This window comes from Galleria mellonella, unplaced genomic scaffold (assembly GCF_026898425.1).
Source record: "Galleria mellonella isolate WM207_F2 unplaced genomic scaffold, CSIRO_AGI_GalMel_v1 utg800, whole genome shotgun sequence".
Classification (NCBI taxonomy): Eukaryota; Metazoa; Arthropoda; class Insecta; order Lepidoptera; family Pyralidae; genus Galleria; species Galleria mellonella.
The window spans coordinates 503,957-530,415 of record NW_026442158.1 but is presented as its reverse complement, the minus strand read 5'-3'; the positions used below and the strand labels follow the sequence as shown (position 1 = coordinate 530,415).

General features: G+C 31.4%; 1 protein-coding gene across 4 annotated transcripts in view; it reads right to left on the bottom strand.

Annotated features, from left to right (window-relative positions):
* Window positions 1–26,459, bottom strand: part of LOC113518499 (kinesin-like protein KIF13B) — a 179,620-nt gene that overhangs the window by 144,077 nt on the left and 9,084 nt on the right. The window lies entirely within an intron of this gene.

Genomic DNA, 26,459 nt, shown 5'->3' with positions numbered 1-26,459 from the left:
TTAAATTATCTTAAATTTTATTATTATCATTTAATTAATAAATATTATTTAGAATTCCCACAATCTATTTCTTGAAACATTAATTCTCATTCTCATTTCTTATTAATTAATATGTCTGGCAAATGTGTTTCCGTAGTCACTATCAACTTGTGTCCATGTTTCGTATTGTAGTTGAATATATTTTAAAATTAAATTATAATAATATGTATTAATATATAAGAACAATATGTATTCTCAAATTTTCAATAAGACAGAATAGATATCTTAGCATTATAAGACTATATCTTATTGAGAATTTAAGAAAGTTCACTTAAGCCAATATTGTAAAATGTTTATGTATTTACATTTATAAAAAAAAAAACTAGCTTTTACTTTCTCTGCTTCATTCACGAGACTAGAATATGTTCATTGACCAGGATAAAAAGTAACCTATATTCTTCTCCATTTCGTACAATACATATACAAAATTTATTAGTAATTGGTTAAACCGTTAAGGTTCTAAGAGGTAACAAACAAACGCAGTTTCATAAGATTCAGTAAATCTAAATGTAGCAATTCACGTTGCGATAGTAAACACATACTGTATCGTATTACTGTTGAACAAACATGTGTATTCAATGATGTTCATTCAATTTGAAATGTTAAACTTAATTATTTTGTCATTCAACTGTTGAGAGTTCAAGTACTAAGCGAATCAATAGTATTGTTTGCAATTATTCGGTGAAATACATTCCTAAATGAAACTTCTTGTATGAAAGTTTGTCATAAGAAAAAAAACTACTACATTACAATTTATACTGAGCTCGCCTTCAAGCGTACTATTTATCATTAAAAAAAATCTTTTAGTATTAATTTGAATTACCTATACGAATAGAGTCATTTATACAAACGTCCAAATCAATATCATTAAATTTCAAAGACGACAGACTTAGCCTTCCTAAGGTACAAACTCGGCGGACGAATGAAAAGGTTAAAATTGTAAGGGTTCCCCTTACATGCTATTAGATTAATAGAATTTTAAAAAGAATAAAATATTCACAACACACTTTAAGCGACTCAATTCTTGATTTCATGAAGGTCGAATTGTAATGGAAAATGAAATTTTTTATGCAAACAACATTTGCACATGACGTGACTCGAATAAAGGAAGTTACGAATCGAATATATTATATATAAAAGTGGAGAAAGGATTATATACGACAATATCAAAATTGCCAAACATTTGCTATTTCCTCATACTAAATGTTCATATATCCATGAAAGTCGTGTATCTGACTGTAACCAATAATTAAGAATTACAAACTAATGTATACAAGTTATATTTTTTTTATATTATATAAAAATCTAGATATGATCTAAAATTTAGTATAGATAACAAATTGCTATGTAAAAACATTTAGGATTATATAAACAAATATTGTTATTCTGTTAACGTCGAAGATATTTTTATACTTAACGAGCAATACGTAAGTCCTATAAAAGTAAATTTTACTGCAAACAAGTAAGTTTATAAAGATGCATGGATGAAAGAGGTTTATTTGAATCGAAGCGTTTGGCGTTCCATTGTTTTGCCTACTCTAATGGGAGAAAGTCGTGACTTATATGTATGTATGTTTGGATAATAGTTATTTCCAAAACATTGCTGTAAAATACTTAGCAAAAACAAAAAGTACAAAAAAGATAGCACAGAGAAAACAATGAAAGCTTTTATCGCTATAAGCGAAACTTGCGTGGATGAGATGACCTTTAGATGGAAAAGAATAATAAATAGTTTGGTTGGAAACATGATACTCCTACGTAACCTTAAAGCAATATACAAAATATGTCAGGCGAACTTTGACGCAAGAGATCTATTTCTAAGTCCTAAATTGAAGTCTAGAAAAGTAATTTATTATAGCAGCACGTTCCCATAGGATAATTTACAATTGATGGCGACGAGGGCGAAATCACGAACATTGTTGTTCAAGCTTATTCAATGATAAAAATAACTAAAGAAAGCATTCAGTACCCTTTCCCATTGTAAAAATTTAACATTTACATTATTTATTTAAAAATATGCCAATCAGTATATTCTACATGAAACTAATTTTGTCTTAACAAACAAACGTAATCTGTTATCTCAGTAAGCAAATACATTATAGTTTCTAGCGGCGCATGTAGACACTGTCGTCGAAACATGAATAAAGGCAATTTGTGACGTTATCAATACCAATGAATGAATCTTGATGAAATTGAATTGAATAGAATAGACGATAACCAATTGATCCTATAAAGGGGTACCAAACCATATGCGCTCACAAAGCACGATCATTCCCGATAGATCGCAGTCGGTTTACGATGCGAACCGATAATAATGCGCTGCAGAAACTCTATATATATTGTGAGAATGGCCTGCTTTACACGCAGTTTAAAATCAATCGCTTAATGTGAAAACGTTTAACTGTAGATACGTACCGAGATAGATTCTTTAATGAAAAACATCCTATTGTGTAGATATGAAAGTTAACATCTATACAAGAGATGTTAATAGACTTGAACTATCAAGACCTTTTTTTATAAAATGCCATTGAATACACATAAAATGAACCATGGTTTTGTTGAGTATTCCAAGTGATTTCAATTTAATTATAACTCAATTACGTCAAAAGTCAGCTATTGTTTTTATATAGCAATTAACGTGATAATTAAAAAGTCAGATTAAACAATCTTATGTAATTAAAAAAAATAAAGAATTTCCCTTTTTCACATTTGAGAAAACTATAGCCGCTATTTAAAAATTGTTCAATATATTTATTAGTAAACGTCATTTGGGATGCTGTCAATGGGGATTTGGACAAAACATTGTGATGATTATAACAATACCCCATACATGTTCATTCATTTAAAAATAAAGAATCTCGCATACATACCCGAACGACGAATTTTTTTTTATATAGTCATGTAATACTTGAAAGGATTTCATATTATTAATCCAGTAAACACTTTACAATGTTTTATAATTAAGAATAGGTATTTCTTACTTTCGTTAATCTTTTTCAATAATTATTACGAATTATAATACCAGTGTGTGTAGTTGGCAATAATAAAAGACTAACACTTGTCACAATATCGTTCAATATGTTTGTTATTTAACATTTAGGATGACTTCAGAAATTCAAGTCAATTATCTCTAACAATAATACAAATAAGGCCAGTTCATTCAACGTTGCTACTCGACTGGCCATAGTCCTTCGTATTATCTTCTTATCAAAAGAAAATTTTATTAATAAAACAATAAATATTGTCCTGATAGTCACTTTACAACTTTTACTTCGATGTGCAATTTCCAGTTTACATTTGGCATTTAAAATACTGCATTCTTCGTTGAGAAACATTGTTCTTTGTTTTTGTATATTAAATCTTGGCCTTCATAAATGCGCATACTTACTCATATTGTAACACGACCTTACTCGTAGCACGCCACACCACTATCGTATTTACACACATAAACACTTACGAGCACTTCCTAATCCTATTCCTGATTCTGATTTTTATTATCTACATGTGTTATTTTATTGTTCAGCTAACATATATATACGTCACATCTTTTATTGGAGTATATACATACAGTAAATATTTGACTACGGGCTGAAACAGATTCAAGTAATAACAAGTGTTAGCCGAATCTGTTTCAGTCGACAGTCAAATATTTTGATTCCAATTCCATTCATTTAAATGGACACTTTATGTTCCTTCATATATATCAATCTATTCATACAAACTATATTATTACAACGACATTTTACTTTAACATTTTCAGTACATCACTTATTTGGTTGCTCTGCTACTACTGATTCTAGTCCTTCTAGTCGGATACTCCATTTAGCGAAAAATGAGAAGTGCCCCAATACGATTATTTAAATCTACCTCCATATCCACAACTTATAAAGATAATGACGGGATGAATTGACTATACCAGTTTAGCGACTTCATACTGAAACGAAGCCTTGGAGGCTCATGAATAAAAGAATATTTTGCGGTTCTGATGATTTGTTTAAACGTCACTGCTCAAGTTACTGTTGTTAGTCAAAGCTAAGCAGCTCACAATAACAAGGGCCATTAATATACCAAACGTTCCGTACTCGAGCAAGGTTGGAGGCTTTACGCTCTGATAACGCTAGGGGTCGCGATGGTAAACATGTTTTACATTAATAATTCATTCACGCAAAAAGGAACCTGTTGATATGTGTACTTTTAATAAGAACCTAATAAGAAATTCATACTTAGCTAAAGCTGGGCCGTTCCTTATAGAAGTCTATAGGGGAACGCATTGTTAGCAACGGACAATAAAGAGCTAATATAATAATCAGTTACAAGCACATGTGCTACTTTATACGATATTTTCTTATAAAATATTTGGACTATAACGATTATTTTCAACTATTAGAGACCAGCTTACGAGTCACTTGATGGTAAGTTATCACACACAGACACAGCCCATAAATGCTAGTAACATCGGAATTAAGATAAGCACTGTCAGTTATGTTAAAGAATAAATAAGATTTTATTTTTACCTATAAAACATATAATTTATTAATGCTAATATATTTTTACACATATCAAACTACTTGCCATTTTGTACACTATAAAATCAAAATAAAATTATAGACGGCAAAACATACGTTTCACACTATAATTTTGGGTCTTACAATTTGTAGACGTACTTAGAAGAGGTCGTTGTACCAATACCAATGTTTGTACATAAAACATGTAGTCATCTCATACCTTATTTCATAAAGTAAACAAATTCATTCATCATTCATAATTAGTAGGTTCTCTTCACATCCATCTAACCTAGAGTTCACTGTAGCTGTCTGTACAATAATGTTCAATTACATACTTTCCCTTTTTATCAGAGAAATGATAAATATTTTTATACTGCAATAGTGGCAAATAATTATTTGGGCCGTCTGATGGTAAACGATTAATGTAACCTTGAGATGTCTAGAACACATGCGTATTTCTAACCCTTAAGATACCTTATTAAGCCCTTTTTTACTAATCTACGGTGTAGTCTCTAGTACTTACGTTTAAAATACGACTCAAAATAACACACGAGGCCCTAAAACATTAATAACATCTTCTGACCAGTTTATCCTTTCCATTCTCCTCCATGTCTGTATTTAGAATGTCTCAAGCATCTTTCTTAGCTTTTGAAATAGATAAGCAATAAGAAATAAAAAGTCATATTTCGTTAAAAAAAACCATGGTAACTTAAACATCGATGAGATCATCATGTGTCATATGGTTAGTTACGTTTTTCCTATTTTATCGATCAGGTTTTAATATATGCGAATTATATTAAAACATTTCAAACCAAATTTCGTAAATAATTTTAAAATCTAAAGTTTACTTTTAATATGATCAATCGACCAAAGAGAATATGATATACTTGTATCTATACTACTTTTAGCAATGATAGATTTAACATGACTAGAAGGCGTATACTAAAGATACTCGTACATGAAATATATTTAAAAGCAGATTTTGTTTAACAACAAAAGTCTCTTATCCAGACAAAATAAGTACTGACTAATAATCAATAAGAACAGTAAAGTTCAAAAAGTAAGAACTTTTAAAACTAATAAAACGCGTTGGGGTCTTCAGATGTTAATTAGACCACAAGAAAGATTGTCTACAACAAGATTTTGCTCAACAACAAGCAGAATTGTACTCCACAAAAACAGGCATCAATTTGTGACAACATTAATATGGTAGTCCCACATGGGAGTAAAACTATTGATTGCAAGAATAAATAATAAAATCAGTTTAGAAATAACAAAAACTTACTCCTATCGGAAATCACTTAAAACCTATGCACATACAGTGAGTGTAGAAAGTATTCGTACACCTAAGGTTGTAATAAAAAAAATACGAATTTGATAGACTTTCTTTTATTTATCTAATTTAAATCAATACTATTAAATATTTTAACATTCCCGCACTTTGTTTATGATAATTTTTGTTTTTTAATAAAAAAAATTATACAACATAAAAATATTTTTACGTTAACTAAGCAAATAATGGCAAACAAAAAGTATTCGTACACTTATAAAATTTGTAAGTAAATGAATATTAAAAAAATATTAATACACCACCGTTAGCATTGATGATAGCTTGGAGTTCGGCATCGAATCAACTAGTTTGAAAATATAAGAAGACGGTAAATGCCCATTCTTCGCGAAGCGCAATTTTTAGTGTTTCTTTACTCGAAAATTTCGAATTTATTATCGAATAATCCCACACGTGCTCTATAATATTAATATCAGGTGATTGAGGAGGAATCTCTAGGTATTTTAAAGCGTTAAACAGGATCCATGCTTTAGTACTCCATGCTTTATGTTTAGGGTCATTATCTTGTAAAAATATCCAATTATTGTTAAAATCCATTTGAGCTGCACTAGAGAGACGATTCTCTTTTAAAATATTAATATACGCTTTGTGATCCCTAATTCCATCAATAAATGCAAGTTTTCCCACCCCAAAAACACTCATGCAACCCCATACAAATACTGACCCACCACCGTGTTTTACCGTTGGACATAAATTTTCTTTCTTATATTCCATATTAGGTTTTCTCCATACCATATGATGCCCATCCGATTTGAAAATATTATATTTCGATTCATCTGAGTAAATAACAGTTTGCCAAAAATGATTTTTTCATTAATATATTTTTTTGCAAATTCTAATCTTTTTTTCTATTAATATCATTTACCCAATACTTTTTACGCGCAGTTCTTCCATGATAATCGTTACTACGTAATACGTTCCGAACGAACAGAAATATGGCAATCATTGATATTATTAATTTCTTGTAACACTCGAGGGGCACTAATTTTTGGATTTTTTTTTACACAATTTAAAATTTTCGGATCCAATCGAGGCGTGATTTTTGATGGACGCCCCACCTCTGGGTTTGTTTTTTAGTGTTTTAGTAATAGAAAACCGATCAATACAGTATTGAACGTGGTCTATTGACAAATTTTGCAATTTCACATAATGATTTGCATTGATTATGCAAATTAATAAATTTTTCTCTCCTCTTCAAACCCATTTTTGTAACTAAACACGTCTATACTTGTCACGAGTGCAACTAAAACGTCTAATATCTATACCTACGTATTAAAAATGACCTTGGCATTGTAGGCATATGAAAAATTCGATTGAATAAATGATTTATACAGAATTTCATTTAAAAAAGCATGAATGTACGAATACTTTTTGTTTGCCATTATTTGCTTAGTTAACATAAAAATATTTTTATGTTGTATAATTTTTTTTTTAAAAAACAATAATTATCATAAACAAAGTGCGGGAATGTTAAACTATTTAACAGTATTGATTTAAGTTAAATAAATAGAGGAAAGTCTATCAAATTCGTATTTTTTTTATTATAACCCTAGGTGTACGAATACTTTTTACACTCACTGTATGTACACAGTGTGAGATCAACACGATATTTTTATTTTACTTTTCACATTTTCAGATAAGGTATTCTTATTAAATGTAACAGAAAACTATTCGATCTCACCCAAATCCCAAATTCCAAAAATCTAACAAAACAATTTTGCATAACACGAATGATAGAGACAAAATAAAGTAATATCCAAGTTTTATACAAGATCAACTCACCAACGCTATTCTGTTCGGTTTAGCATAAAAATACAAAAGTTTCGTTATACTTGGAAGACACTTAAAGTTTGTAAGTTGTTTGGAAAGATACACGACAAAAAATTGCAACTTTCTGCTAGATAAGGAAAATGACCTAATATATTAATATCTATAAGTTAAAATGGAAACAAAAAGTACCCATGTAGATAAGATAAAACTGACAAAGTTATTTTTGTTTATTTGTTATAACATTCAGTTCTAATGTTTTAGACTTGAGTTATATGTATAAAGTCTAAGCATGTCGTTACATCGAAGTAACTGGCCACAAAATAAACAAACAGGTAGAATAAAAAAAAAATAAGTTTTTGTATTTAATACTTACAACTGTCTAGTATTAATTTTTAAATAATCAATTCTAATAAAGAGTTGCATACAAAAATTATAATAATCATTAAACGTTTGCGATAGTATACTTAATAAACAACGACTGTATGTATTTCTTTAATTTACAAAAATCATAAATATTTTATAGAACCACACCAGTGACTAACGACATTTGACAAAAAAATAATCGTTAAAAAATCCAATATAAAAAATCGCCTATATAGCTTTCATTAATAAAAGTAGAAGGAATAGATTTAAAACATGGATATCATACTGTGAATATCCGAGTCCGTATTTCCCATGAAACATTCAGACCGCGTCACTGATGTATATGTCCGTCATTTCACCCACGAATATAAGTACGTCAACGTCGCATGTGCAACGCCTTCCCATGGGTGCTGGGAACCCGAATTTATCTCTTGCATCCCTGATACATCGGCTTATCGGTATATACATCAATCGAGTCACGTGTTGGACAGTGATATACGACGGGGATTCCGGAAATGAGAAATGGGAATCGAATGAAACGAGATCAAATAATAAGATGATACGCCATAATATAGTTTACTGGATTTTAAAACGAATAAGTATAATACAATATGTATTACACTATTCTATATGTAATAACTGTAATATTATTTATTTATATTATAAATATATAAAAATATAATTAATGTTAAATATAATTATAATTATCTGTTACAAATTGCTTTTTATTTTATTCAACTGAGAATAACGAACAAGCTGACATCCCACCTGATGAAAGTGCCGCCAACAGGCGTCTGTTACCACATTCATCAGGCGAACATGAACAATACCAGAGACACCACAATATACTCCGCTAACGCCCACGAGTTACAACTCCTGAGAATTATATCATGTCTCCGTACGTTGTAATTTCACTACCATAGTTCACTCTTCAAACCAAACCATCCATGGAAGCATGGAAGCTACTTTGGCGGCTAAAATACAAGTGGAACATAAGTAACTCATTGCAGAGTCTGTAAACGCAGGTGTCTCAGAACCGTTTTTATGGCAGTCTATAGGGGAGGCCTGTTAGCAGTGGACAGATAATGACTTAAATGGTGATGATAATAATAGGTACCCCATTCAAACGACTTTTTCACAATCTCCCTTTAATAAATCTTTAAAGTTTAAATGTAAATACCATTTATTTCTATTCTATTTCGAGTTGATACCAATTCGATTGCGAAATAATAAAACATGCTGATTATTCAGAGCCAGACCTCCGCACGCCAGTACTTATGGCGCCGTGGCGTTGCATTTTAATACCATGAACCAGCAGCAAACTTTCTAAAAGTCGTTTGCAAGTTTACAATATTGGCAAGTAACTAAGAATAATATATTTTACTGAACTATGTGTTATTTTTCTATTACGTACTTTTTATATATTTTCAAATGGCAACTAGAAGAATATATGTTTGACAATTCTATAACGGTTATAATTATTTTAATTGCAATGAAAGTAAACGCAGTTGAATGTAAAAATATAAATGGAATAAACAGAAATGAAACTTTCCCTCTTCGAAGTCTCTTTAAAAAGTCCAAAATTTAAATCAAAATGGTGCTTAATTTACTAACATTCTGGTTAAAATTTATAGACAAACATTACGCGGTCTAGCAATATCCTGTAGTAGAACGAGTATTTCTTTTAATAACTATGCATATATGGACAAGATGGAAAACAGCTGCAAATATAAAAATAAATCAGTAAAAAAAATAATACAACATCCAATTCTTGGAAACCTGTCATATGGATGCCTCTCTTTAATTTTATATCCAAAGACTGTACCAAAAAGAACACGAACATTAAAGAGTTTAATTAAATACGGTACGTAATTAGGGGTGGGTAATATTTAGGAATATCTATGTATTTTAGTTACAATATCTATATATTAGCTCAATAACAAATATGTTATCTGTTATCCAATATACAATATCGAAATGAAAAACCCAATCGAAATGAATATAAATATCCTATTTGTAAGTGCGACATTGAAATGGTTAATGAAAATTTTTCCGCCATTAATATGAAGAGGACCCCAATATATAGATATCGACGCAGTACGGTTATCACACATGCCTTTTACGTACAAGGCATATATAATATCCGTAATAGTAATATCAATCCCAAGCATTAATAAATTTCTCATTCATTATTCTCTTCCTCGTGTCTTCATTACTAAACATCAAACTCACATAAAGTAGCTGCTTTTTACAAAATTGTTTACCAATGCTTACTCACATTTGATCTAATTAAATTGAATCCCATTCATCATCATCATTTCAGCCATTATCTGTACACTGATGGACATAGGTCTCCCCCATAGACTGCCATAAGAAACGGTCCTGTACCACCAACATCTACTGACTATCTGCAATGTATTTGAGGTTGTCACTCCATCTAGAGAGAAGGTCGACCTATACTGCGTTATCCAGTGCGGAGTCGCCAGCCAAAAACCAAATTCAATCTCATTAGTATGTGAAAATTTAAGAACTACTTACCCAAAATTATAAATTGATCTTGAATCTATCCTAATCCTAATCTATGTGATAAACTGCCCAACAAAAATGCCTGATAGACCAAACATCGTGTTAAATAAGAAAAACTTTGACTATAATTAAAAAGACACCCAGTACAATTTAAAAATGATGAATCGATATTGATTTAAGGTAAAAACAATACAATATTTCACACGTATCGCTGTTCTATCGCACGCAATATGCGCAAAAACTATAGACCAAGAAACAAATATAAATATTTCGTCTGGCCATAACGGCTGTGGCAGTGAAACCGGTATTGTGGTGAATGCTCCGTGAATGAACGCGGCTCGGCTGGTTGCACCGCTGCTTCTGTATCTATTGCTTATAGGATTCGGATTGTTCAACAGTTGTTGCGAAGCTATGTATTGCTTCTATCTTGTTAATGAGAAATTACGATATATTTAAGTATATAAGTCTTTAAAACGGAATAATAAACGAGATACATTTTAAAAAACTTCTTTTCATACTTTTGACTCATTTAAAATTTCTCCTCCATAGCTTAGAACCTAAATGGTCGCGTACAGCGCGGTTTCAGTGATAGTTTGTTCCATAAACGCTTAGGAATGAGCTCCTTATCGAGATATTTCCAAGAGATTACAGTAAACAGTTTTCCAAAAACGGAGTAAAGAGGTTTCTTCAGGGTTGCGTGTGCCCCAGTAATGCCCCTGGTATTGCAGGCTACGATAACCGCTTACCGTCAAGTGGGCCGTATGTTTGTTTACCACAGTGGTATAAAAATAAATTAGCGCCATACGCAAATTATCGAAATTAAATGTTTATGTTGTTGTTTTTTTATGAATTTTAAAAGTCTTTGCCATTCTCATTTTTACATTTACGTAGATGATCTATTAAAAAAGCAAACGAAAACATATCTGTGTATATAAAGTATTACATTGTTTTTTTTTTTCTGTATTCCATTAATTCTCATATTTTCCTTATTTCTTATACTTTATATTTTTTTACGTATCTTCTCTTGTACAGTGGACAGCAGTTATTGTTTCTGTCTGCAGTTCGTCTAGGTGGTACTAACTAACGGTCGAGTCACGCTAGCGTGGGCTTGTACCATTGTACCGCTATTAGAATCATTGATAAATACACTGTCTCATACAAATCCATATAATAAAAGCGAATGTAATTGAAGAAAACCTGTATACACATGATTTGTGTCATCGTATTAAAATAAAAAAAAGTATCAATTATGTTATGAAAATAGCGAAAGCTAAACCTTATGTTCCTTGTATACAATTCAATAAAGCGTCATTTACATATAATATAAATGGAAATGAGAATGGTGTATTACTAAACATTAAGTAACACAACCGATATTAGACGTCTGGAAGAGATTACTTAGCGATAAGACCGCCTTTCATAATACGTACATTATTTACTGTAATCCTTATTTTGATATTTTGTGTAATAAAGAAAAATATTATTACTATTAGTAAATTGAATAAATATCGTAAGATAAACGGGTTTTTATTTGCTGCTTTTGTATTTATAGCATATTTTTCTATAATTATATTCTAAATAAACGAAGAAAAAGAATCGAAAGTGTAATGTAATAAGTCGAGTTAACATGGTATCCCTAAATAGTATAAAACATGTAATACCAGACGAACTGCATACTCGATATTACTAAACATCCAACCCATCCCCTTATAAAGTTTATAAGACTGATAGCAGTTATATAAAGGATAATTAAAGATTGGGTCCCACAAAAAAAATTGATTTAAAATCGGTAACGGTTAAGTACTGGAACGATTTTGATAAAATTTCTATAGGACCCATCCGTAAGTATATCCTTTCAGATAAAAAAAAAGAATTTTCCAAATCCGAATAAAACTGACGGAGATATGAGGTAACAAACATAAAAAATAACAACTGAATTGAAAAGCTCCTTCTTTTTGAAGTCGGTTAAAAAATGTATAAAGCATAGTTTTGTTATCCTCACGTATTTATACATACAAGCTCCATTTTTCTCAACTTATTTAAAGAAAGGTATATCAAATACCGTCGCTTGAATTATTGAAGAACATATTTCGTTGAATCGGTAGCAAGAGAACAATGATATATCACTTTGGCAAAATATCCAACATAAAAGCTTAGATTTCCACAGTTGTCATAAAGAGAAATGGCGGTATCACACGGCCCACAATATTGGGATAGCAAAGCTGTAGCACTCAGGTTGATGAGGTATATACATCTATAAGGCTACCCGTACTAACTGAAAGTATTTTTAGAGAATCCGAAAAAAGTAAGTTCTCAATACGTCTTAATTCTCTTTTGTGGCTAAGTTACTCCATTATGTAACAAATTTTGTTTATAGATAGGATATTCTTTCGTCTTAATCACACTAACAGAAGTAGCAATTTTTTTTTAAATAAAATCTTACATTGTTATATTAATAATTATTATTTTCAAGACTATAATGTTTTCGCGTAAAAATAATACATTATTTTCCTATCTTTACTTATCTCATTATCATTATTCAAGATTTATTTTGTATTGCTTATATAATTTTAAATCAAAAACAGACGTAAAGAAAAACGTGTAAGACTCTTTTCAAAGTCACTTAAAACTGTACAAAAATCCTTTCACATTTTTACACGTGCCCGTATATATTAATTTCAAAATTCATACATAATTTATGTGCCAATAAATAGGCACGTATTACGCAACTTAAGGGCCTGTCAGCCCCGACAGTTTTATTACACATATAAACTCATCAATAACACGTGAAACAACCAAATCCAATGAGAGTATCCCTATCGTATTCCGACTTATAAATAATTCCAAGGGACCACGGACCTGAAACAACCTAATGAATAGTTTAAGCTCGGCTTTATCCGATTTTATATTATGTAAGGTTCCAGCATTTCGTGTTTTAGTCAAATCATTTAAACTCGACTTATCTGCATTTGTGATTTTCGACAGCAATTTAAATAAGATGTCCCTTCTTATTTTTTTCTGGATCAATATTTTACATTATTCGACATTTGTCTGTATAATTCTGTTACGTATAAAGATATATGTTTAGTTGTCTACTACATTATGTCATCATCAGCACATCAGCCTTTAACTTTCCACTGCTGAACATAAGCCTCCCTCTTGAGGGGTTTTGCCAGTAGTTATCACGTCATTGTTGTTATCACGAATCGTAGTTAGGCTTCGAAAATGTATTAAGAGGGATAGTGCTGCCCTCCTTGTCGCCTCTTATGACACCCACGGGAAAAAAAAGGGTGACCTATTCTATGCCGGGACCACACGGCTAGACTACACTACATTATGTGAAAGGTAATATTAAGTCAGTAAGGACTAGTAGATCTACTGATACCTGGCTATGAACCTCCCAGCACGCCTACTCTTGAATCTAATATCGATATTAAATCAATCTAATGACAGTGACAATTTTGTACTGCACTGATGAAATAATAATTTATGCAACTTAGAATGGCAAACAAACAGACGATCCACTTGATGGAAAGTAGTAACCGTCGTCTATAGACATGAGCAGTACCATCGACATAACAGAGTATACTGTTTTTATTAGGAATTCAGTTAAAATTGAGATCGCTTTGCAACAGTTTGCATTGGCAAATTGCACTAACATGCATCTATCAGAACAATATGGAACTATTATGGCGCTTATATTGCAATTCGAATGTGTGAAACGTTTCAATTCCAATATCGGATTTTATATCAAAAGTAACCCCACAGTAAATAGTATCTTTTGTGTTGAAGGTCTATTTATATAATAAGTGTTTAAAAGATATAAATAGAAGGATATAATATAATAAATCATAACCCATGGATAATAAACTAAACAATGAATTTCAAAATTGTTCACTTTTATAAACTCTGTAACTAGTTTCTATTTCTAGAGTGTTCTAACTTTTCCGTAACTATATTTACCATTTCCACTTCACATATGTACGCCATATATAAACAAAATATGCGTAAACCACCACTCACTTCTCCGTACTTTTATTACACATTTTTGAGAATATCGAGTAATACGAACGCAGGATTTTACGTCGGCTATTTGTGAAGCGCACGTCGGCAGGGCATCGCATTAACTCCGAGCCCTAAATCCTCACCGTGAGTACGATCTCTTGAAATACCGTAATAATGTTAAAATATTTCCTCTCTCATAAATACGACGCAAACAGTAATTTTCGTTATAACGATCACCAGGAAACATAAAAATGCAATATTGTGAGGTGCAAAATTTAAGGTTTAATTAGAGTCGAATAATAAATTAGTATACTCCGTATAGCTGAAAAGTTTATGTTTAAAACGTGTAATGGTGCATTTGCGGCCATGGAAACATGTAAGCATATTAAAGCTTTTATTTTTCTTAATTAAAAACATAAATATTGAAAAGAATTTATTACTTAGTAGTAGCTATTTTTTTAATGAATGACAATGGAGTGGTAACCCCGCCTACGCTAACGGTATACGCTGGCGGGCACCAGTGAGAGATGATAGGTGATATGAAAAGGCATGTCAGTAAGCCCATCGTGATGAATACGCTAGGAATTCAACACGATGGTTTCCGGGGGAAACCACGTGGAGGTCGACCTGCTAGGGTATGTTGCTAGCAATAGAACTGGAAGTCCGCATTACTTTACATTACCGTTTGTTCCTTTTAAGATGCATCCAATCGTTATGAAATTTTGCATACACTTATATATGATGAAAGAGGATGTGGGTTATTGTTTATCCTGGTCACACGAACAACACAGCAGGCACAACTAATTTAATATAATTAAAAAAATAATAATAATAAACACATTTTATACGTGTAAATTGTATTTAAATCAAAATAAACATGCAATTAAAACATAAAACTTTGTACATACATTTAAAATAAATGTGTGATAAAAAGAACAACATACCTATTTTTCAATTGCAATCATGAAAATCAACTTAAATCAGATAAGAACAAAGGTCCAAGGTCAAAATATCCCTATGGTTGTAATTTACCCATTTGGTGTTACTTAAAACCTCGGAAACTCGGAAAGTCATGAGTCGAACTAACAAGGGTTCACCATTAACGAGCTTAACTTTGCAATTTATTATTGCTTCATGGAGATTTGCAATCGAAATATCCGTTTAATCCGTTCCGGATTACGCACCTTGCATATCCGCTAAACCGAACTTTTTATTGATGTATTTGTATTGCTCTTTACATAGTTTTATAGTATCCATCTAAATCCATGGGTCGAAAATTTTCTCCATAAAATTTACTGATATAGAATAAGTCAATTTATTATATTGTATAATAATAATGTCACACAATCACACTAGTCATCCAGTCTTTAAGTTGGGAAACCGCATATTACGAAAAACTAGGCAACGAACATTTGAGGGCACAATAAAGAACAACCAGATTCGATCCAAATCAGAAAAGTAATTTTGTAGACGATTAGTAGGATTAAGACTTAAAAAAAAACTAGTAGCTCCACATACCAATAACAAAATAATTATCAAAATCGGTGCAGAATTTACTAAAATTCCAATGAGTCGAGTACATGGTACAATGGCTTCATTGACCCCATACGTAAATAAAAGTTAAGATTAAGACATTTACAAGAATTGAAACCCCTTAAAGTGTCTTAAATATTTAATTCTGACAATTAAATGAGTAGTGAGATTACACTAATCATAAATCAATCTCGTCGTACCTTCGTCAAAAACTTATACACGATCCACCACATAGATTGCTTAAATGCTTGTCAACACTGAAATAACTGTTAATCCAGACGAAAATGCTCATTGGCGCAAGATTAGACAAGTGGAGGGTGCTTTCAGTAATCTATTAGGCCGTCAGAACGTTAATTTGGATGTTATCGCTCTAAGTTGCTACTACTTAAGTGAGTCCAAATTACGCTCACGTACAGTATACTATCTTAAACATAATTAATTCGAGGTTCAAACTTCTCGCTTCGCAAATGTATACTATTTGAATTTTAGCCAGCACATGATACATCTACAAAGATTTTGTTATTATCATGTTAAATCTATTAAAATTTTCTTCTGTAAAAAAGTAATTTTAATTGTAAATACTAGATTGCAAAAGAATTATTGATATCGACAATAAAAAATACAGGCCAATTGAGAAACTCAAGTCTTTGGAAAGTTTTTGAAAGGGCAAATAGAACAGTAGCAAATAAAAACGAAATCTAACAAATCAATCTGTTCCATCGAGAAATCATAACACGAACAGCAAATTACAATAAAAATGAGTTATTGTATTATTATTAATTAGATAATAAATGCATCATCATTAAAATGGAATTACTGATGACAACTAGTGGTAAATTGTTCACATACGTCCATTGTTAATTAATCAACTTTCGCGTTTTTTATACATATTTTAAATACAGAAACGACCTTAGGCAATGCGATTACGCGTCGCGTAAACAGCCAGTAGTGTAAGCACATACAGAAGCTATTTTGTAAACAGTAAATATTTTTTGGAATTTAAATATGTTTAATGCCTAAATTATGTAATACACGTAAAACCCTGAAAATTATACAATTGCGTCCGGACTTCAGAGATAAGCATTCTTTTCGCTACGAAGACAACACTTTGTTACTTTAACAGAAAAACCACTGTTGGTAGCGCCACAAAATGTAATTAACCTCTCTAAGCGAGTTTCAAATTGAACAAATTCCTTTGTCTTATTCATCAGAACCTCACGTTTACGACTAACAAAATGTCAGTGAACAATAGCATTAGGACAAGGCAAAATATATTCTCTAAAATATATTCTCAGGACTCTAAAAATATGAAGATTAACTTTTGTACGAAATTAAATATGTTACGGAAAGGAGTCTTGTTGCAAAGGAACCACCTACGTGCCAAATAAACATTCCAAAAATACTTCAAAAGCCTCAATTCACTTCAAACGATTACTATACCAACAAAATTTCACTTAGTTACGTTTAGGACTTCACAGTCGTAAAATACTTCAATAAACCCAAAATACTACAAAAAGTTTCATCCGCTTGAATCAACTAAACCAATACTTTTTCCAGAAGTGACGACCCGAATTCAGAGTTGACATTAAATCCCAGTACACACTCAAGGAATCACAACAACAAGACATTCATTCGACAGTAACTAAAGCGAGTCTTCAACACGAAATGAGGTCGCGCACAAAGAGATTGTTAAAGGTCCACGGGAAATCACGAAGAGCAAGACTTCCTTAAGCCGAGCTTGTGTGAGGATGAGAAAACGGGAATTATAGGGGAAAGTGATATATGTACTACATAAAGTTCTATAAGTGTGGCTTTTTCGTATGTTATTACAAAAAAAAGGTCAGGAACGAATAATATTAAAGTCAATTAGTTTTAAGCAGAAATCGTATTTAGATGTAACTAATATTTTTTTAATAATGATAGTATACTTATTTTAAGAGTAATCATCTTAGATTTTTTTTTTATTAAGATTCAATTAATTTTAATTTATTTAACGGTAAGATATAGGTGTAAATAATACATCATTACCCTTGTGATTATTACACAATTACATTTAAATCCATGATCTACAATTAACAACTTTTCAATGTAAAAAATAAAGCTGGCATGGTAACACGTGAGTCTTTTTAAATAATATTATAAAAATATATATATACAAAGCAAAAAAAAAGAGTAAAAGAAATGCACAAACAATCTGATAGTTCATGTCAGAAACTTATTTTTTATTATATATAAAAAAAAAGAAACCAAAAAGGTGCGTTATGCACACTTTCCCTGAAATATAATAATGAAAAAAGGAGAAAAAAACCTTTGCTGTAACTGTAGATGGAAAAGATAAGATGAATGTAAATAGCCGAACGTTAGGAACGTCGTTTATGTTATCAACGAAATAGGATAACACAACATGTCGGGTGTCCCTATTTGAGAGGCGTATGAGAGTCGATAGTTATCGTAGTAAACGATATTATTAAAATCATTATAGATGTCAAATAAAATTTAAACGAACATATAGGGAATAAGATAAAAGGGCCATCAGCTAAACGAAAATCTTATATATAATCTGTCGGCGCACAACACCAGCGATCGGCTCGCGGTCGGCCCAATCCAGTTGAGGTTGGCTCGCCTGTACCCTTTTCGACGTCCACTACATAGGACGTGCGCATTAAATTTATTTGTAACCTTTATAATATAATCATTTAAAATTGGAGTCAGATTATTTATTCATATCCACCTCGGAACATAATCAAATAAGTCACTGTAACTACATAATAAAATAGAACTACGATTTCATTTCAAGAGAATAAGAAAAAATATCGATAGCATTATTGAATAGATGTGACATTAGTTGGGTTATCTGAATTTCAGTAAGAACGAAATTATTTCAATGATATCCCTAAGGGCTGAATATAAAAGAAACTTGCTAAGAAATTGTTTTAAATAAAGCAATTTCGTTGAAACTGCCGATTGGGGTACTATTGATTTTAATATCTGCCATTAAATAAAGAAGATAAGATTTCATCTAATAACAAAGGTAACTACGTATAATTAACCTCAACACTTTACGTATTCTATGACCATATAAAAATACTAATTACTCAATTGAATATGGATACAACATTCTAATCTTAAATTGAAATTAGCTTAAATTGCTTTTTTATTTTCATTAATAATCAAGAATTTTTTTTCCTTTTTTGCCAGTTCAAGTTTAGCACGATATTCTCTTAAATGCAAAAAAAATAGTTTCTGGTGGATATTCTAGGGATTTATCAAGAAGTACCTATCACATTCCATCGGATACACCACCATCAGCTACTTAATAAATATTGATATAAAAAATTACTATTAGCTTCTTTAGAATATTTAATGTTGTGTGAGTCATTCCCATCAATCATGAATCACTAATGATTTGATGATTAATGTCATTTCCCTTTGGGCTGGAAGAGAATTCTTGCAGAGTGAAGCTCGCCTTTGTACATTTATTTTCCATTATTTTTTAATTTTTTATACTACTTTGGCGGCAAACCATACGGTCAGTACGATTAGCCTATGCCAATCATAGCCACAATATTGGCAAAATACTAGGAAAGCTTCCGTTTAAACGCCTTGTTTTTGATACCGGAATCACATTTAAGTTTTCGTAGACTCCAGCTGTACCCGCTGACACGTCTAAACTTACTGTAATTGCAATAGGGACCGAATAGAGCAAAGTTATCTACCCAAGAATCCCCAGTGTGTTATGAATGATACGCCGGATTAGTTTAGGGCCTGATTGATTAACTTATCTGACATATTGATTTCTTAACACTACGAGAATTGAATCTAAAATCAGTGAAATAATCATTTGTCATTTTAAAGTTTTAAAGATGCAGGCGACTCAGGACGGGTCCTTGTGGCAGTCTATGGGATAGATTTATGTTCAGTAGTAAAGTAAATAACGACTGATAAAATAATGATGATTTTAAAGTTTTTTGTCTAAAATTTAGAGATTTTGTGTATAACGGATAGATTCCCTGTCTAAAAACGTAAATTTTCTTTATATTCCTTTTACCTACTTAAAAAGCAGGTTTCTACTGAAATTGTTAACATTCGAAACCAGGGCTCTTCAAGATAGGTAATATGCACATGACAAAAATATAAAATTCTCATTGCCGGTTCTACCAATTATGATTAAATTTATTTTCAAAAATGAATTATTCGTTTAGATAGAAATCCAAAGAGGTTTCTTCTGCTACCTGATAAGTAATCTGCCAAGAGTATATACCTATTCTTGATTAGGAAGTCGTGATGTTTGTTTTTTCCATAAATTAGAACTTTAATGATGCTACTTATACTTATAGTACATACATACACATGAATATGATTTTTTATTCTCTAGTAAATATATGAAGGGTGAAATACGAAGTAGGGTTTATTTGGGTCAATCGATACGACAGAAGACGAGTCGCGTGTCGATCGACCAACACGAACATTTGTTTTTTAATTGCTACGAGTTACCTAGAACTATATTATAGATTATCAGTGTCATAATGAAACACAACAAAATTCTACATTTTGTTAAGTTATTATTGAGTTACATATTCAAATAACTATGCATGTATTATTATGTCTAGTATGCCATAGTACAGTCTTCCTAGTTTTAAAATAAATGATATATTCTGGGTTATTTATATACTTTCTAAAATCACGAATAAACTGAGTAGTGTTTAAGAATCTAAAAAGGAATCATTTGTAAACAAATTATTTATAATAATGAATTGAAATAGAGCTATAAAATAGAAATAATCGTTATTCAAATTAACTTGTTTACAAGCTCTTTTAAATCGTAATTTTCTTTAAGAATCCACTGCTGGGTTCGGAATGTTGTTATCTGCTGAGAAGAACTTACAAGAAACTCAACAGTTATTCTTTTCAAGTCGTTTATGTTCAAATTAATTTTGTTTGTTACGGGTACTGTACCTATAATTAATAGTAACATTAAATTCTATTTATATGTATTATGCAATAAGAAATAACCTAGCAAACATAAGTAGACTAGTCCCCATAAGTAGTACCCGTTCACAAATATGACTGAGCTATATAAAAGGGAATATATATTAATATATATACATCGCTGAATAAAAATAAATATATCAATAAATCAATTAATCATTTATTTAGACAAACAAAGGTACAGTTATAATTGTAACGCAGCTGTATAATATAGAATGCTATGTTCTATCATATATCATACAAATCGCATATTCTAAAGATATTACTACAAAAAAACAACAGTGAACAAAAAACCAGTTACGAAGTTAAATTACTCTGGTAATAAGTAGGGTCTGGAGTCACTTGGGTACAATTTGATGAACTTTTTGCCCACACCATCACTACTATCGTTTCACTTCTCCTGTAAATGCCCAAAGCCCGGTTTACATTACTAAAAAAACAAGCTTCGCATGCTTTAGTAGCAGTTGGATGCGAGTCACTGGAAAACTACCATTTACACTTAATTACTCATAATTATACGAGTTTTAGAAATAAGACAAAAATCGTTTTGTTCCAAATAAACTTAATTTAAGCACCTTCCAGCGGAAAGTTATTTAAGCCAAGAGGAATGAACAAGAAAGTCGACTGTTGCTCATTTCAAACACAAATTTCTAAACGGATTTGTTGAATAATAACTGGCGTGATTCATACTGAATTATAATTATTTATATCGTCTTTACTCATGTATTTATGTTCGGGGTTGCTCGACAAATTTCGGAATCGATCGGAGCCCTTATTCATGAGCACGTCTCATAGTTGTGTCGCCAGTAACATCAAATAATTATTTTAAAAGTACAGGTAGAATATTATATATTTATTTAATTTAATGTAAACCGGGCACAAAGGTCTGCGTAGATGAGGGTCAGTCCTTAGGGTAGTTTTAGCGTAAACTTTTTTTTTAATATAGAAAGGACGCGGCACTCTTAATCCCTCGTGTGTGATATACAGTGCAATTGTGTGCTATTTTTCTAACAAAAACTACCCCTAAGGAATATCTTTCAACTACCTTCATTTTTTTTAAAGCAAACTAAATAATAACCAGAGGGAGGCTTTGTAAAAAGTCATTTGCTTGGATACCTCTATCCCATTCGTGTTTCTACCGAAGGGTGAGTATGGCCGTGAATTTACAGAGTACAGAAGCATAACACCTAGTCCTCAGAAATGGCAACGCATGTTAGCTTGTTTGCTATTCTAAGTTGCGTAAAAAAAACATCCAAACTTTATAATCTAATTCTACTACTACTACTACGTTCGTGTACTGTACGTCATATTATTATTTTTTTATTTCCTGTGTTAACATTACCTGCCATGTAGTGTAAAAATATAGACAATTACTAACAATGATGTTTCCGAACAGGTTCCTCAGGGGGATGGGATAGAATTTCACCTACACGTAAATATCTAGTTTGTCTTTTTAAACGGCCGCATAAATCGATATCTTCTTGAATTAATAGACTTTCCCCCGAAACCTCAACATTTTTAAAGTGGATTACAAGTTTATTACCATTCAGTAATACCATTTTAGCGCTGCACTATCTTTATGACCATATAGTGACCTGTCACTGCCGAGTGTAAAATACATTTATGAAGTATTATAATTAACATCAGTATGTTAATTATAATACTTGATAATTTTTTTACAGTTAAAAAAGTAGATACGGTCTAACGTCTACTGTAGAGTACAGGCCACATATTTATAGCTTTATATTGTTATTTACCAAATTCAAAATTGACGCATCTCTATAGTTTCCTTTTGGCTTCCCTTCAAGCCCTAGTCTTCTAAGTTTCATTGACCAATATACATATATTACCAATTTCCATTCCTGGTTTCCTTTGTCGCCCACATTATTTGGTTTCCTTTGTCGCCCACAACTACATTTGAACATACAAACAGTGCAGTATAGTAATGTATATGAAGACCGGCTAGATATATAACGCGACAACTTCAAATATATTACACGGAGTCAATGGACGAGGGTGGCTCTGAACCAAATAATAGACTATGAACGACTGAATTGATGACAAATAAACAAATACCAAGAAACAAAAATATTAACTTTGACTCTTGGCATTTATAATCCGACTGTACAGTATAAGAGATCAACGACCTAAGCATTAACTAGTTTAAATCATGTACAGTATTATCTTTTTAAGACTTTACGAGTATGCGACTACGCTTTAGAGTACAGTTTATAACTGTATTTTCAACATTAGCGAACATTAACTACAAACTCAGCAGCTATTTGCATAATGCGGGCCATGAACTATTCCACCCGTACAGCTTCTTCCAATACGTTTAGTGAAGGTCAAACTTGCCGACTCACTTATTAGATGCAATATATATGAGTATGTATAAAGTGCAGGGGTGCTTAATACTGCATTTTATTAGCAATTTTAAGTCTTCTATATTTTTCTTTTTTTTTTTAGAATAGAAAATATTTATTAGCAGAAAAATACAAGTACAAAAGAAAATACAAAAATATTACATATATAAGAAGAAATGTCTCGTATTAGGCAAAAAGAACTGGCTCAGCTGATGCTGTGAGTGTCTCAGTGCAATGTGTACAGCTACACAGCGCTGGTTTTCAGCCAGTCTCTCTCTTAACAATATTCGAGAATTCTGAATTGATCTGATTTTAAATTTATAACCGATAGGGTTTTTTTTTCTTATACAACTTAGAATGGCAAACAAGCTGAAGGCCCACCTGATGGAAAGTGGTAACCGTCGCCTATAGACATAAGCAATACCATGGACATAACAGAGTATACTGTTTCGCCCATGATACTCCCCATGCGTTGCCATTCCTGAGGACTCAGATATTATTCCTCTGTACCCAGTAAATTCACGCCATATCCCACCCTTCAAACCGAATTCTCGTATTGATCTACTATTCATTCTAAATAACACAGAATTCAGATTAATAATAAAAAATATATATACAATGAAGTATCACACTCTTGCCTTTCTGCTAAGTCAACTAAAGCATAGGTATTAAAAGTCTTAAACGAGTAATTCCATAAGCCTTAATTGCTGCCAAAATGATAGTCATTGGCCAAATTAGAAAAGGGTGGATAATTAACGTAGAGGCAACTTAACTAGGAATGGGAAACCTGAATCTTGCCGACTTTCGTCTTTTATTTTTAATCAAACTTCTTCAGTTCAGTGTTACATCGCTTATCAGGCACACAGCGATGCACTATAATGCAATTTACAAATTTGTAGGTAACTATTCTGTATGTACACCAAAAACTGCATACTAACGACGTGAAAACCGTTGCCCTTCAGGGGGAAAGCGATTGTTAATAATAGGATATAAAAATTCTATTTCTATCGTGGTTAATTCTTGTTGAATTAACAACTATCGGTCAAATGACTCGTCTTCCATCACCATTCGTCTTTCAATTGTGCCCCGCCAGTATTTATCGACAGCGCAGACGGGGTTACCATTCCATCTTCACCCATATAAAAAAAAATGGCTTTCGAATACAAGGTACTACAACATTGAATAAGTGATGTCTCAAACGATGACGATTTATTGTCATAACCTTAATTATGCCTTGCCCGTTTCAATATTTTATGTATGACACTAAACTAAAATTTCAAAATTAAATTATTCACTTATATTTGATTGTTTCTTCTATGATATTGCAATATCGATAAGTAACTAGCGATTTACCGCAACTTTACCCGTGATCTCTTATATTATATATGCGATAATTCCTGAAATAGTTAATATTTTAAAACCATTAGTTTAAGCTGTGCATTAATCATATATAAACCAACCGGTTAGAATTTTATATTGTATAGATAAGTGACCTATTTGATAAGATTAAAAAGTAACATGATATGTCATATTTATTGCCACAGAGAAAAAATAGATAATATTAAGTAAAAATAGCGATAAATAAATACGCAACTACAAACAAAGGACAAAAGATAAACATAATTCAGTTGGGCCAAAAAAACCTACTCTCAAATGTAACTATCCGCAATACGAGTACACCAAACATTTCTTGTACCTAAGTTTTAATTTAATTCGGAATGTATCTATACAGCTTTCATATACAATAATGTTCTTAAGGGTGGCGGTCATAAGTCAGATCAAATTACAGTTATTGTTAAAGTAAAAAAGTTTCTTTAGGCATTACGCAACAATTACTTACTACCTACACCAAATCACTTTTCAGTTATATTCCTGAATGTCAAACTTAAAATCTGATATATATTGTATTTTAATTCCCCAAAAAATATTAGTTTCCTACTACCAAAATACACAAAATACGCGTACAAAGTCGCGAACTAAAAGTAGTATCGGAATAATAATTTATTGAAAAGATCTTTATTATCGATTTATTAAATAACTCTTTAATCGTAAAAATTTTGCAAGTATTCATCTACTAAATTCTACTTAATCACTGCTCATGCGCAAGCGCCACTTGCGCAACGAGACGAGGTAACGCGCCAATCAGAGCGTCGCGGCCCAAAGCATGCTTTTATTTAGTAACGTGCCACTTCAAAGAAACATTAGGATCCTACTTTTTAAATTCTTTAATCATAAAGTGAATTTATATCTTGAAGTATATTTCCTAATAAATACAACAAAGAGTTATCGTATTGTCTATAAAATAAATATGTGTAATTAATATATTATTAAGCGAATAAAAAAGGAGGTTCACAAATTTATTCTATGGTTTTTTTGTATGTGTGTGTGTGTATGTGTAACAGTCACTCGACATTTTTACCAATTACTTAATTTTGATAATACTTCTTGTAAGTAATAGGGTTCTAGAGACGTTATAGATTAATTTATAAACTGAATCTTAAAGATGCTTTACTTATAAATTGCTATATTAATCCTAAATAGCAAAATATTATTCGCAAGGCGAAAGATAGGACTTAAATATGTATTAGGTGTTTAATTTACCTAATACAGCAACAAAGATGTAAATATGGCAATGTAAAAGAATTGTAAAGATACTGGACTATTTATTATTTTTTAATTAAAACGCGCGCTGAATTGAATCTGGGGCAAGGAAGCGTTTTAAGGCTAGATCAATTATCATAGCTTCCTAGATTGCAGTTCCTTTATTTAAGTTTTCTTTACAAATATGGTAAATTAATGTTTATGGAAATACACAAATTTCTGGCTAGGCCATTTTCGAACAATCAATACGATCTGAATTTCTAAGTGTATTCGAAACTAAGTAACCCACTACAAGGACTAACTACACGTATAGTATACCATTACAAATATAAATTAATCGGCTAGTGATTACATTACACATGGCAACACCGTTTTATTCATGTTCTCGTAAATAATAAAGGTCGATAGAATATAGTC